The sequence below is a fragment of the Nematolebias whitei genome, chromosome 17 (assembly GCF_014905685.2).
Source record: "Nematolebias whitei isolate Nwh7 chromosome 17, NemWhi1, whole genome shotgun sequence".
NCBI lineage: Eukaryota > Metazoa > Chordata > Actinopteri > Cyprinodontiformes > Rivulidae > Nematolebias > Nematolebias whitei.
The window spans coordinates 36,374,798-36,389,170 of record NC_056514.1 but is presented as its reverse complement, the minus strand read 5'-3'; the positions used below and the strand labels follow the sequence as shown (position 1 = coordinate 36,389,170).

Sequence of the window (14,373 nt, the reverse complement as noted above, 5' to 3'; positions counted from 1 at the left end):
TGAGGTTTCTCAGCTCCTCTGGGTTTAATTCCCACCTATGTTGTTCCGACCTGTCGCTTAACCCCGGTGCTGTTTGGCTAACAGCTAAAATCAAATGTAGGGAGTGAAACCTCAGACTTCCTGCACTAAGTGAACATTTCCTCAGCGAACGGTGGGCAGCTTGGCTGACAAACTGTGGCCTGTAGGGGAGGACTGGGGGGGACCGGAGAAGAAAGAACCTTCTGTCCTGAAGAACGGTGGGATGTCGGGACTTCTGCTCTGTTGATGTTCATCCCTCTGCTGTACAAACTAGGGCAAAGCTTGTACTGCAAGTAAAAATGTATATTTCTTAGATATTTTGACCTACAAAGAGCAAAACAAACAAAAAAAAAAAAGTATAAGAAATGAGTGAAAAAAAGGAGAAAAGTGATAATTACTGACTTTTCATGACTGGAAGCTTAACAGACAGTAACATATAATTAGCACGGCGTAAAGAAGGGCATCATTTTAGAAAAAAAAAAAACCATGAAAGTATCTCAACTTTCCTCTGTTGTTCACAGACTGAATCAGCTAAACTCAAACTAGCTTATACTTGTGTCTGTTCTCCTGGTGACATGAGTCAGACTGTCTGCTGGTTGCTTGGTCTGTCTCCACTAACTTGGCATATTTTTAATTTGGCTTTTCAGCTCTCAGACTAACAATTCCATGACCGTTTCATCTGATTACCATATTTTTCGGACTCTAAGGTGCACCTTTAATTTTTTTTCCAGAATTCAACAGTTCATGTCAAGAACGGGTTTTGGATTTAATAGAAGTCAGACACAGGAGTGCAAAAACAAGAACAGTTTTTATTTATATGGCTGCTGGATGAAGAGTCAGGGTCCAGGCGGGAGTCCAATCTTAAAGACAGAGAGGTTAGTGACTTTAACCAGGACGAGGAGGTTTCGTGGATTATTGTTGAAGTCACTAACCTTCTCAGTCTTGTAATGTGGCAGGTGCTGTTGATCTGTAGCTGGTGACATCACTCATGCAGAGTGAGCTGCTACAGTGGGGCAAACTGAAGACGTGATCCAGGCAGGGGAAATCCAGATACATGGTCCAATGGTTGTAGTGCGGGTCAAGGACGGGGAAGCATTCAATCAGTCAACCTTTATTTAGACAGGCAAATCCCATTGAGCCTCGAGGACTCATTTACAAGAGAGACCTGACGGGGATGCAGAGAACAGAAATCAGAGTCTCGTCATGATCCTAAAGTGTAGTCAAAGGGGAAGGCGCAGAGTCAGAAATCGTGGTCAGATGAGCAGATTAAATCCAAAAGGGTCAGGCGAAGTGAGGAGTCAAACAACATACGAGGGTTCAAGAGGAAACGGGATACTATGAATGGCTTTACCATCAGGGACCATGGAAGGTATAATAATTTGGCCGGGACAGAGAGAGAGCATGGAGCTTAAATAGAGAGCTGAACAGGTGCATGGAATGAAGACTGATTGCTGTGCTTAGGCTGAGGGGGCATGGGAAACGGTTGACTGACAGGAGCTGATGTGAGCAATGATGGATGGGTGATAAGCAAAACACAGCAGGGACACAATGGCATGAGGGGCAGAGGCGTGAGCAGATGACAGGACAGTGGGGGCTGCTGACCATTACAGTGAGCCTTATAATCTGGTGCACCTTATGTATGAAAAGAGACCCGTTTGTTGATATTGCGCCTTATAATCCGGTGTGCCTTATAGTCCAAAAAAATATGGTGCTGTCAAGGAAAACGTGCGTTTCCTTGACTCATGAAACCTTCTGGATGGAAGGTGAAATGTTTAAACAAAAAAATTAACTGTCCAGATGTCCTGACTGAAAATTGATCGAACATTACCATTTTCAACTGCTAGATGGCGCTCTAGTAGTATGGCATGCCATTGTGTCATGTAAAAAGTGGCTATTAATGACAATTGGCTTGTCATAGCCTGCCACATTCGTCCAGCTCACCTGGAGCAACCGTCAAATTATCTTCATTTTGCTGCGCCGCCCCGGTGAAATGCAGATTTTACCATTGAAGTGCATTTATTAAGTAAAAGTTCAACTGAGACACACCTTTGTTATGTCAATCAAACAATTTAAGTTTTATTCTTGATAAAAATCCTCCCGTACACGTTCCCGCGGCCGCCATTTGGCAGCCAATTGATTTTTGTCACAACACCGGCCCACATTTCCGGCTCGTCAGCGGTGATGCATAATAGATGCGACATATTTATGGATTTTTCCATTTTATTAGACATACTTGGACTGATGCGACTTTTATGGCGTTGCAACATGTATGCCGGAAAATATGGTACCAAGCTCAACTTCAACCCTGCTGAGTTTTGCTCCATGTCTTTTGGTTTTGTGATGCTTGCCTAATTTTTCAAAGCTCACATCCAGAACGTGGCCAGCTCCAGCTCCAATGGGCCAGAGGACTGTCTGCGATTTAAATCTCAGTTAATCTTTTAGAAATTTTTTTTTTTTTTTTTTTTTTTAATCTCAAAGCATGCACATTGCAGTATACTTCTCAACAGTCTTATACATGACCCGTCTGATGTGCACCTTGGTCTTCATGATGCTGAATGATCACCTCTTGAGCCTTCACAGAACAGCTGTTTTTATATAGACTAAATTACATACATGTGGACTTAGTTTGACAATTACTGTAAGTGTCTCCTGGATGGTTTGAGTCCGAGTAAAGAGGATTATTTTTTATTTTTTTTAAACTGGAAACCACGTATGGTTTTCCTTCAACTTCACGGTTATGAACCATTTTGCGTTTGTCCATCTCGCAAATTCCCATTAAATCTGTGCTTGTAACGAGACAGAACATGAGTTAAAATTTTTAAGATTCGTTTATAAGACATTGTTTTTGCACGTTTAACTGAACCTTTAGGAGAAGATCTCATGAATGAACCGATTCTAATGAAATTCTCAAAGTATTCATTGGACTGGACCTCAGTTTTTGAGAAACAGATTTTAAACCCGACTGAATTGACAAGCTGAGTGAGATCTTACCACAGATTTATGCATAACTGCCTTTTGTCACTTTTGGTTTGGTTTACAAATACATTGTTTAATTTGCATCCCTTCAGTTTTTTTTAACCCTAATTTTCATTCATTCACCCTTTATTTATACAGGTTAGTCCCATTGAGCCTCGGGAACTCATTTACAAGAGAGACCTGCATTTTAACAAAGAGTGATGACAATAATGGACAATCATAAATGATGCATACACTTTTTTTTGCTTTTTTAAATGCTTTGACTACTGTTTAAAAGTAGGAAACCTTTAATTTGTGCAACATATTTTCAGCCTAAGTTAAAAACTCACGACTATTTCACCGAAGAGGCACGATGGAGTGGTGGCGCAGAGGTTAGAGAGGTGGGCTTGTGATCCGAAGATCGCCGGTTCACGCCCCGGCCCCGACAACATCAAAATTGTGGGTGGGGTAGGTGAAACACCCACACTTGCCCCCACCCTCATTCGCCCCACTCTGGGCCCATGAGCAAGGCCCTTAACCCCCACCATGTGCTCCCTAAACAGGTCTCTCTTGAAAATGAGTTCTCGTGGCTCAATGAGACTAACCTGTATAAATAAAGGCTAAATGAAAAAAAAAAAAAAATGTCGACAACAAAGCGAGCCGTGGAGGCCGACTGGAGCCAACTCCAGGTTGAATCTGAGGTCTATGAGACCAGCTCAGCCAGTGATTTACCTCCCTCCCCGTTTTTCCTCGTGCAGGCGGCTCCCACATGTTGAGTCACGCCCTGACATCAGGAGAGGCCCGGAGGGTTCAAACTCAAACAGCAGTCCCCTCTTTTTAACCGTTGCCTCCGTCCTGCTCGGTTTTACCTTTCAGATAACTTCCAAGTGAACTACAGAACATCATTTCAAGTTTCTTTTAAATAAAACGGATATTTACAGAGTCTTCTTGCTAACACTGCAACAGCTTTCTCCTCTCCATTCCTCTGCCAGTTTTCCTTTTCCAGATGTTGGAGCTCCTCCCTGCTGGCTGCTGCCGCCTCCCACAGCTCCGAGCTAGCCAGCAGCCACAGCTGCCTTCAGTCTGGAGAGGATCAGAAGAAAAGACGACCGAGATGAGAGGAAGATCTGCTCTGAAGGCAGAGCTTCAGACGGAGATCGAAGGTGCAGGCAACAATAGACAACACGTTATAGATCAAAGTCTTAAACTTTAACCTCTTAAGCGTGTCCAAAGTGCGGTCCGCGGGCCATCTGCGGCCCTTGGGAGTGATTTTGTGCGGCCCACAACTGCAGTTTAAGAAAGGTATCATTTTGTCCAGCAGGCTTAAGAGATTGATGCAGACTTCCTTTCGTTGGCAATTCATTTTTTATATATAATATTTAGGTTTAACAGCAAAACAATGTTCTCAAAATGAGCAGTAAGCAAAATACAAATCTTTGGCTATAATCTTTTTTTATTTTCACTTCATGGTACAAAGCACCAAAACCCTTTACTGATTTCTATCGAAGAGACTTTTGGATAATTCATAAAATTTGGGTAAATATTGCAGTTGATAAAATAATTAAGAGGGAAATTGACATTTTAAAATTAATATCCCCAAAATGTCCCCCGGGCGCTTTCAATAGCTGCCCACTGCACCACCTGGTGGTGGATGGGTTAAATGCAGAGACTAATTTCGCCATTGTATGGAAACATACAGTGCTGACATTGTGATGACATTATTATTATTATTATTATTAATATAACATGGTATCATCTACATACGAGTTGATCAACTTTATCAAAACTATCCGTTTTAACGACTGACAGCTGGATGATTTTTCAGAACTTGGATCAACCTTCTTTGCCGTCCGTGGTCCAAAAGGATAATCGACCCACTTTTAAAAAAGGACACTTACTCAAATTACGCTTTTGTTGCCGAGAACAGACTAAAATTAACTTTCCAAAAACAAGAAACGACAAACATAGACCCAACAAATCAAATTAAATAATTTTAGTAAAAATAATAAGCGTTGCGTTTACGAGGCTTTTAATGTTTTGGCTCTACAACAATTTAAAAAACTTTCTCCACCAAAATTAGTAAACTTTCGTCTTTTCTCCAAAATATTGTTCACGTTGACGGTTAAATTCACATTTTTGTCGCCCATGAGTCGTTTCACTTTGATAGTTTTGGTCCACATACGAAAACGTTTGAACACTCTTGTCTTAACTCATGTGGAGTTTAAAGCACAGCTATAAATTTACATTAAAAATGACTGATTTTTGTGCATGTTTATTTTTTTTTTTTTTAAGTAAAATAAATCAGTTTTCCTGCTCTGCACAAATCAAAAACCATTAAAGACCAGTTTTCTGACATCTCATGAACCAATGGACTGATATCAAAGAAACTCACAAGTAATCAATGGATTCACGTCTGCAACTGAAGTCAACCCCATTTAAGATGGCTGCCACAGCCAAATGATGCTAGACACAAAAAGGTTTATAACTTGGTCAAATCTACAGATACCGACTTAAAATTTGGTGTGGTAGTAGCTGAGACTGATCGTCAACTCATATTCTGAGCACTAAAATATTGTGAAGGAACTTTGTTTAAAATTTACCTTCAACTATGAGAAGTCAACACGGTTTATTAGCAATATCTCATTAACTGCTGGGTAGATTTTAACAAAATATATCCTGAAAATAATCTTAAGATAAACATCTACAAATGATTGACATTTTGAGCGAACCCAGCTCAATTTAGAACACAAATATACCTATAATTCTGTCAATTTTGCAAATATGATGCTAAAATTAGGTGTGATGGTGAATGAGATCCATTCCAAACAAATTTTAAGCACTTCTCATGGTGCCAGATTTTTGCCAAAAACTTGAGCATTAAATCTACTATGTGTTAGCAAAATATTTCAAACCACCAGACATATTATAGTGAAATTCTCAGGAAGTAATCACTGGATGTACAAATAAAAATTGATTTACCTTTGGAGCCAGTCCAATGAAAAGACGGCCATCATAGCTAATTGATTTTGCCAACACAAATGGCTACAACTCAGTCAGTGAGCTAGATTTGATGTGGTAGTAGCTGAGAGTCATTTACTGTACAATGAATATTCTGACACCTTGCAATATTGCACTTTCAAGTCTTGTCCAGAACAGCTGATCTTAGTCTAAAAAAAGGTCATGAGTGAAGTTTAAGCCTTAAAATAAATAAATTCATAGTTTCCGAAGATCGCCGGTTCACGCCCCGGCCCCGACAACATCAAAATTGTGGGTGGGGTAGGTGAAACACCCACACTTGCCCCCACCCTCATTCGCCCCACTCTGGGCCCATGAGCAAGGCCCTTAACCCCACCATGTGCTCCCTAAACAGGTCTCTCTTGAAAATGAGTTCTCGTGGCTCAATGAGACTAACCTGGATAAATAAAGGGTAAATGAAAAAAAAAAGAAAAAGAAAAAAAAAATTCAGTTTTATCTTTTTCTAGTTATTAATTTTGATTTATCTTGTAAATTTTACAGTTAAGTGCATCTGCAAATATTTTTCTCTGTTGATATTTCCTGCAGGCCTGATATGCACAATTAAAAAAAATAAATAAAATAAAATAAAAAAAAATAAAAAAAAAGTGTAGAGGAGTTTGGGTCCCAGAGAAGGAAGAACTGAAAACGTTTGAGGTAAACTTGAGTTCTTTATGTCAGGGATTTAAAGGCTCCTTTAAAAGTGGATTGCCGTCTTTAAATAAACAGCCAGACCAGAGTCACTTTGCAGATCTGCACCGAGGACAAGAACCTCTGGCTTGACTCCACCGCCAACAGCCTGAGGTGTTTCAGAACAAGAACACAGCAGCAGAGAGATGCAAGACGAGAGAACTTTACATTTTTTGGTTCCTGCAGCTCCTCCTCCAGCAGATGATTCAGAGAGAAGCCATGGAGTCTCAGGTTTCATTAGTTGGTTCCAGCCTCTTTTTTTTATCTCCATCACACCAACTCATCCGCATTCATCATTGCTGCTCCGTCTGCTTTGTGTTTACATGGAGCTTGTAAAGATAGGAGTGGTTGAAATAGACAGAGGGGACAGACAGCCCTCAGAGACTCGGTTCAAGAGAAGTTTGAGCCGTTTCCATGCGGTTTAGGTTATTTAAAGCTCTGGTGCAAACACTCTCCCCCATGTAAATCAAGTAAATCAATAAAAATTTATTACCTAAACAATAGGTGTAATAATTGTCTAACCAAATTTAAAAAATGCACAATTCAACTTAAAAAACACAAAACTAGAAATCGCATTTCCTGCAAAAATGCAGTGTGAATACTTAATGCTGAAGAACTTGCTGAAAAACAGCTGAAATTAGCTACAAAGTGCTAAAAATGTAGATGAAAATGCGAAACAAGCTTAGATTTGCAGAACAAAGTGGAGAGAGTGCAATTTTGCTGTAGTAGCTGAAAGAAGCAGAAATCAGCACAAAAAAAATAAATTAATAGAGGAAATTATCTGGGGAAAAAAAAAAGATGAAATTTGAAAAGATTAAAACACCTGAAAAGTAGCTAAAAAAGCTGAACAAAGCCTAAATTACCAGAAGTGGAAAGAGCACATTTTTGCTGAATTAGACTGAAAAGTTGAAATGAGTGCATAAAATGTGGAATTAGCTGAAACAGCTAAAATTAGCATTAAAATAGCTAAATAGTAGCCGAAAAAGCAGAAAATGCTGAAACTTGCAGAAATTAGCTGAAATGAGCTGAAGTTTAAATTTGCACATGGAAGCTGAAAGAAGCTGAAACAGAACAAAATGTGAAAGGAGCAGTAAAAGGTTCTAAACAGATCTAAAAAAGATCTGAATAATGTAAAATGAGCTCAATTCAGTTTCTACAAGACCACAAACTGGCCAAAAAGGCTAAATAAAAAAAAAAATAAAAAAAAAAGCTAAAGTTGCACTAATACCAAAAGTCATAGCAGGATTGTCCTGAACGAGCTGAACGTTTTGATTTATGATTTGTTGAAATATCACTAAAGTTGTGGAACGAGAAAGATGCAGAAAAACGTACAGACGAAAAATGGATCTCAAAAGTAAGTGAGTGGTTCATAAACTTTAACAAAATTTAAAAGCCCAGCATTTCTTGAAAGAATGCACACTGCTCACCAGCGTCCATGCCAAAGGTTCAGACTTAAATAATCAAATAATCACTAAAGATATTGAAGTTGCAGCTGTTTCGGTCAAACCTTAAAAACAACGTTTACAACAATCTCATGGGACAACTTACATGATGGCGGTGGTTTGGCTGAGAACTCGTGCAGCCAAGGCAGGTTTAAATCCAAAAACCTTTTAATAAAGAACCCCCCAAGTGACAAAAACCCTGAGGCTGAGAAAAACCAGTAAGTTTAACCCTGCTGTGAGGAGTGATTACTGAATTAGCAGCAGGTGTGAGGAACTCCAACAGGTGACAGAAAAAGTTAATAACTAAGTGAACAGTGAAGAAAACAGGAAAAATTAAATTTAAAACACCACAAAAACCCCACACCCTGATCAGTCGTCAGTGTTCAGATCACTATTGTGTTCTTAAAGGTCATTTAGTTGTGGCATTTGTGCCATTTAAAAACAAACAAACAAAGAAATAAACAGGGACAACAGCAGGACATTGGACTCTTTTCCTCAGCCTTTAGCCAAATGTTGGTTCAGAGTCGACCTGTCTTCACGTCAGCCATGTTTGTTTAGTGTTTCTCAGTTTGCTGAGAGATGCTCAGAAGTGGAGCTCCGCTCGCTTAAACGTTTGCTTTTCCTCTTCACACAGACGTGAGCGACAACGAGCGCCACACTCGAATCCTCTAGTGGCTGGAAATCTGGTTTGATCGTTCAGAAGAATAAAGTCACGCTAAAAATAAAAATCCTCATCGTGATGGCTGATTATTTGATCTCCCACCGTTTGCAAAGAATAGAATGAAATAGAAAAAAAAAACAAATAATGAAAAGATTTGCTTTTATAAATAGTAACTTTCTTTCGACTGTTCTCTTTAGGACAGGGGTTCTCAACCCTGGTCCTTGAGGAACACCATCCTGCATGTTTTAGTTGTTTCTCTGCTCCGACACGCCTGCTTTTAATTAATGGGTGTTTAACGGGCTTCTGCAGAGCATGAGGAAGTAATTAAATCACTGAATCAGGTGTGTTGGAGCAGGTAAACAACTAAAACATGCAGGATGGGGTTCCTCAAGGACCAGGGTTGGGAACCCATGCTTTAGGGTCGTCGCAGCGAGTGAACTCGCCCAAAGCCCTCCCTGATGCCCCCTGGGCTTGAACCCGCAACCTCCAAATTACAAAACCGCAGCTCTGACCACCAGCGTTTTTTAACTGCTTCCATAAATAAAATACAATAAATAGACATTTACATGTTTTTATAAAAACAAACAAAAGCAGAGCTAAAATAAAAACAAATAGAAAATAACAAAGATGTGAATAAAACAAAAACAATCACCAAAGTAAAGGAATCAGGAAAAACATCATCAACATGTTCCTGTCTGCAGACGGTCCTAAAAGCTCTAGTTGTGTGAATGTTTATGAAGCATTGTCATTTATTTTTCTTCCTTATGTTTTTCAGCATCTTTCTGGTTCCACAATTTTCGTGCTATTTCAACAAATCATAAATCAAAACGTTCAGCTCTTTCAGGACAATCCTGCTATGACTTTTGGTGTTGGTGCAACTTTAGCTTTTTTGAAATATTTAGCCTTTTTGGCCATTTTTTTCCATAGAAAATAAATTAAGCTTATTTTACATTCTTCAGATCTTTAGATGTGTTTACAACCTTTTACTGCTCCTTTCACATTTTGTTCTGCTTCAGCTTCTTTCAGCTTCCTTGTACAAATTTAAACTTTTTTCAGCTACTTTCAGCTAATTTCAGCTGTTTTGTGCTCCTTTCAGATTATTTATGTTAACTACAATATTTTTGTGCCCCTTCCAACTTATTTCTGATAATTTCAGCTTCTTCTGTTCTTTTCAGCTTATTTCTGCAAGTTTAAGCTTTTTCTGCTTTTTCAGCAGTTTTATGCTAATTTTAGCTTTTTCAGCTAATTCCATTTTTTTTTTTGCACTAATTTCAACTTTTTTTTTAGCCTAACTGGGCACAATTGTGCTCTCTCCCCTTCCTTCTGGTAATTTAATCTTCTTTCTGCTTTTTTTAGCTACATTTCAGCAGTTTTTTTTTTTTGCTCATTGAAGCTTTTTCAGATAATTTCCACATTTTTGTGCTTGTTTCTTATACTTTCAGCCTAATTGGGCAAACATATTCTTTCTGTTTTATTCTGCTAATTTAAGCTTGTTCTACCCTATTCAGCTACTTTTTTCCAGCATGTTTATTTAATTTCAGCTGTTTGAGATAAATTCAAGTTTCTCATGCCAATTTCTGCTATTTTCAGCCTAATTAACTTCTTTCTGCTTGTTTCAGCTTGTTATTCTCCTTTCAGCTTTTTCATGCTAGTTTCAGCTTTTTCTGCTATTTCAACTACTTTTAACCTGTTTTTGTGCTAAAATTAGCCTTTTAAGCTATTTTCATATGTTTCTTTAGCCCAGTTCAGCTCCTACCATGTACTTCTGGAAGTTTAAGCTTCTTTCTGACTTTTCAGCTAATTTTCAGCATTTTTTTTTGTTGTTGTTGCTAATTTTAGCTTCTTTTTTTTTTTTAGCTAATTTCCTAATTTTTGTGCTAATTTCTGCTAATTTAAACCTAATTCAGCAAATGTGTTCTTTTTGCTTTCTTCTGCTAACTCAGACTTGTTCTTCCATTTCAGCTACATTTCAGCATTTTTTAGCTAATTTTGGTTGTTTTTCCAGTAAGTTCTTTAGCAATAATCATTCACACTGCGTTTTTGCAGGAAATGCAATTGCTCTTGTTTTAAATTCATAATCCTAATATAATGTTTTAGTTTTGTGTGGCAGGCTTGTTGTTTTGTGCATCTGTTTCTCAGTTTTTTAGGTTTTCGTCTAATTTAATTTTATGTTTTGAGTCTTAGAGAGTTCTGATCATGAAAAACCCACAGGATGCTTCAGTCTTCGGGCCGTTTTCTCCGACCTTTGACACCAGCTCTGAGATCAAGGCCTCGCAGTGTGAAGATTTCTGCAAATCTGAAAAATTGTGTTGCTGATTCTGTTCTGTGAGGACATAGAAGTAGTTGTGAGGACAGAAGATCCAGAGGACTTATTAGAAGAAGAATCTGTTCTGTGACGCACTCTGGCTGGATGTTTGGCCTTCCTGCTGACGATGTGATTAAACGCCTCCTCCACGTCACATGGACCACAACAACAGGCTCCACCTTTAGCATCTGTTTTGTAAAGCTGCCATCCTTTTCTGTGTTCTCCATCAATTTAGTGAGTCTAAAGGAAACATCATTTTTATTCGGTTGGTTTTATAACTTTACTATCATTCGTTAGTTTGACCGAGAAACAAGCTAATATGTGAAACAAGGATTTGCCAGAAGTAAAAGCTTTAAAAATACATGGCGGGCTCAAGTTACTGAGAGTGCAAAGACGTGGCTACAGGTGTTTTTAAGAAGTAATCTGCTTGTTCTGGCTTGTGCTGCCCTAAAGCTACAAAAAAAGAGCTGAGATGAAGAATCGCTTTCACTCACAGACAGAGTTTAACTAAGGCCTGGTAAACACTTTATTTGTCTTTATTGTCCTAATATTTTACAACATATTGTCATAAAAGGATGAAAGCAGGAATGGTAAACTGTTACAAATTAGATTTATATGATTTTCCCATGGCAACTGCAAGATTTCTGTCTATGTATGGGTGAGAATATAAAACCTTTGCTGTATGTAGTGTGTACATAAATGAGAGCACTGAGTGTGTATAAAAAAACTCTTTAAAGCATTTTGCAGAACCTGAGGTTCAAAAGGCTCTAACTAAGTTGTGAACCAAAACTAGCATTCCTCAAAGGAGTACATATTGTGTTTAAAACTTTGGCAAATATCAAGTGATCTGTTGTTCCCATAGTGTGTGTTGAGATATGACTCTTTGCTACTACAACATCACATTTTAGTTCAATGTCTGTAAAAAAATGCAGAGTTAAAGCCATTTGGATGTTTGCCACGTTCAAGCCTTCTTCCAGCTATTTTTTACTGTCAACAATGGTGTACCACAAGGCTCATTCTTAGGACCCATCCTCTTCACAATCTACATTAGTAATGTAGCTCAGATTCCTGATGCATCCTTACATTTCTATGCCGACGACAGTTGTTTATTGTCGAGCTAGAGCAGCTGCTAAGGTTTTCCAGCTCCCTAAGGGATTTTAAACAACTGTTAAGTTCATGTTCCTGTTTTTAGCATCTGCATTGTTTTATAACGCAGCCTGTTTTTTAAATTTTGTTTTTTAAATCACACTTTTCATTTGATATGCTTTTATATGAATGTTTTTTGCTGTGTGTACCTCATGTGGTTTTTGTTTAAATCAGGTCTCTCTTGTAAATGAGTCCTCGTGACTCAATGAGACTAACCTGTATAAATAAAGATTGAATGAATGAAAAAAGTAGCTGTAGAAGGAATCTTGTGTTAACTCTGAAAGCTCATATTTGCATCTAATGATTACTTATCGAGAAATTCATTGTCTCCTGGTTAATGAGATATTTTGCTAACGGTGTTGACCCTAACAGGTAGTGCCACACAAAATGATCTGTGAACACTTAGTGTAAGTGTTGGGGGGAAAAAAGAGACACACTTTAGATGAATACCAGTAGAATTGGTTAAAATTGAACTATTTGTGTTGTCTGATGTCACTTAGTGGCGTCAGCCATCTTGGATTATTAAAGGGTAATCAGTTTTATGTCCAATGATTGTATTTTGGGAGTTTCAATTAAAAACGTATACTGGTTCATGAAATATTTGGTCTACAGCAAAACTTAGGCTGGTTAAAAGTTATTTCGCCGTCGGATTAATAAATCTTTATTAGCATGTTTGGAAAATAATAGAAGTGAAAACGTTACAGCGGATTCAAAATGAGGCTGTGAGTTCTGCTGAGAAGATAATAAATGTGCTTCTATCTACTGGGCAGCACGATGGATTAATGGTTAGCACTTTTGCCTCATGCAGGAAGGTTCAGGGTTCAAGCCCCAGGTTGGGTCTCTTTCTGTGTGGAGTTAGCATGTTCTCCTCGTGTTGGCGTGGGTCTTCTGCCACAGCCCAAAAACATGCATGTTAGGCTGCCTTCAGGCCCAGACGTCAATTAAAATATAGCTCTGTGAACTCAATGGGATTTGCCTGTTTAAATAAAGGTTAATAATTAAAATAATTATTCTGGTTTCCCATAAAATCCAGAACAAAAATGGAAAAATTCTCACAAAGTAGAATTCTATCAGTTGCACTTTGTGCACATCCAGGCAGGGAAAGCCTGCGTGTCTATGGTATGTTACACATCAATTAAAAAAGAAAAACATAAAAACTTTTCTTTCGTAAAGTTTGAGGCTGAAGTCACAGCAGAGCAGAGAGCATCATGCAGCCAGAGCTGCAGTTTTAAGTGTTTCCAGATGCTTAAAAAACAAGGAACTCGTGACGGAGCAGAGCAAAAAAAGATTTTCCTCTAAGTCTTTTAGCTTTTCTCTGTCAATGTCTTCTCACAAAAACACTAAGAGACTTTAACTGTAGCTTCAGAAAGTAAAAAAGAAAAACTCGTCCTTAAAGCTGCATCAAATTTCAGGAATATGGAACAAAATGGTTTAGGGGAAAAAAAGTGGTTTGAGGTGGGAGGGCTGTAATTTTTTTTGCTGTGAACGCCACAATAAAAGTCTCTGCGTGGGACATGGAAAGACAAGACACCCCCTTTTTCACGTCGCAAAGACAAACTGTGTAATTAGTTTTCTCCTTATGGGAGGAGGCTGGATGGGTGGAAGTTAGAGTTAATGTGGAGGAGAAAGGTGGAGTCTGGCACACGCTCATGAACTCTCATGATCCTGAAGTTAGATTTAGTTTTTTAAGTTCCTCACTTCCTCCCACTGCTGAGAGACGATGACGAGGAAGAAGAGCCAGAAATCAGGAACTTCAGCTATGCTCAAAACAGGTAGAGACAAGACATTAGAGAGACAGACAGGATCATTAGAGAGATAGACAGAAACATCACAGAGAAAGACAGGAAATTTAGAGAGACAGACAGGATCATTAGAGAGACAGAAAGGAACACCAGAGAGACAGACAGGAACATTAGAGAGACAGAAAGGAACACCAGAGAGACAGACAGGATCATTAGAGAGACAGACAGGAACATTAGAGAGACAGACAGGATCATAAGAGAGACAGAAAGGAACACCAGAGAGAGACAGGAACATTAGTGAGACAGACAGGAACATCAGAGAGACAGACAGGAACATCACAAAGACAGACAGGAACATTAGAGAGACAGACAGGAACATCAGAGAGACAGACAGGAACATCA

General features: G+C 38.7%; 1 long non-coding RNA gene across 1 annotated transcript; it reads right to left on the bottom strand.

Moving 5' to 3' along the window:
- Positions 1 to 213: 213 nt before the first annotated feature.
- On the bottom strand, positions 214 to 8,259 carry LOC119423790. Its single transcript, XR_005187479.1, has 3 exons — positions 8,224 to 8,259; positions 3,913 to 4,056; positions 214 to 305 (listed from the first exon to the last, which is right to left on the bottom strand). It is a non-coding gene; the product is annotated as an uncharacterized LOC119423790 (long non-coding RNA).
- Between the last annotated feature and the right edge of the window lie 6,114 nt (positions 8,260 to 14,373).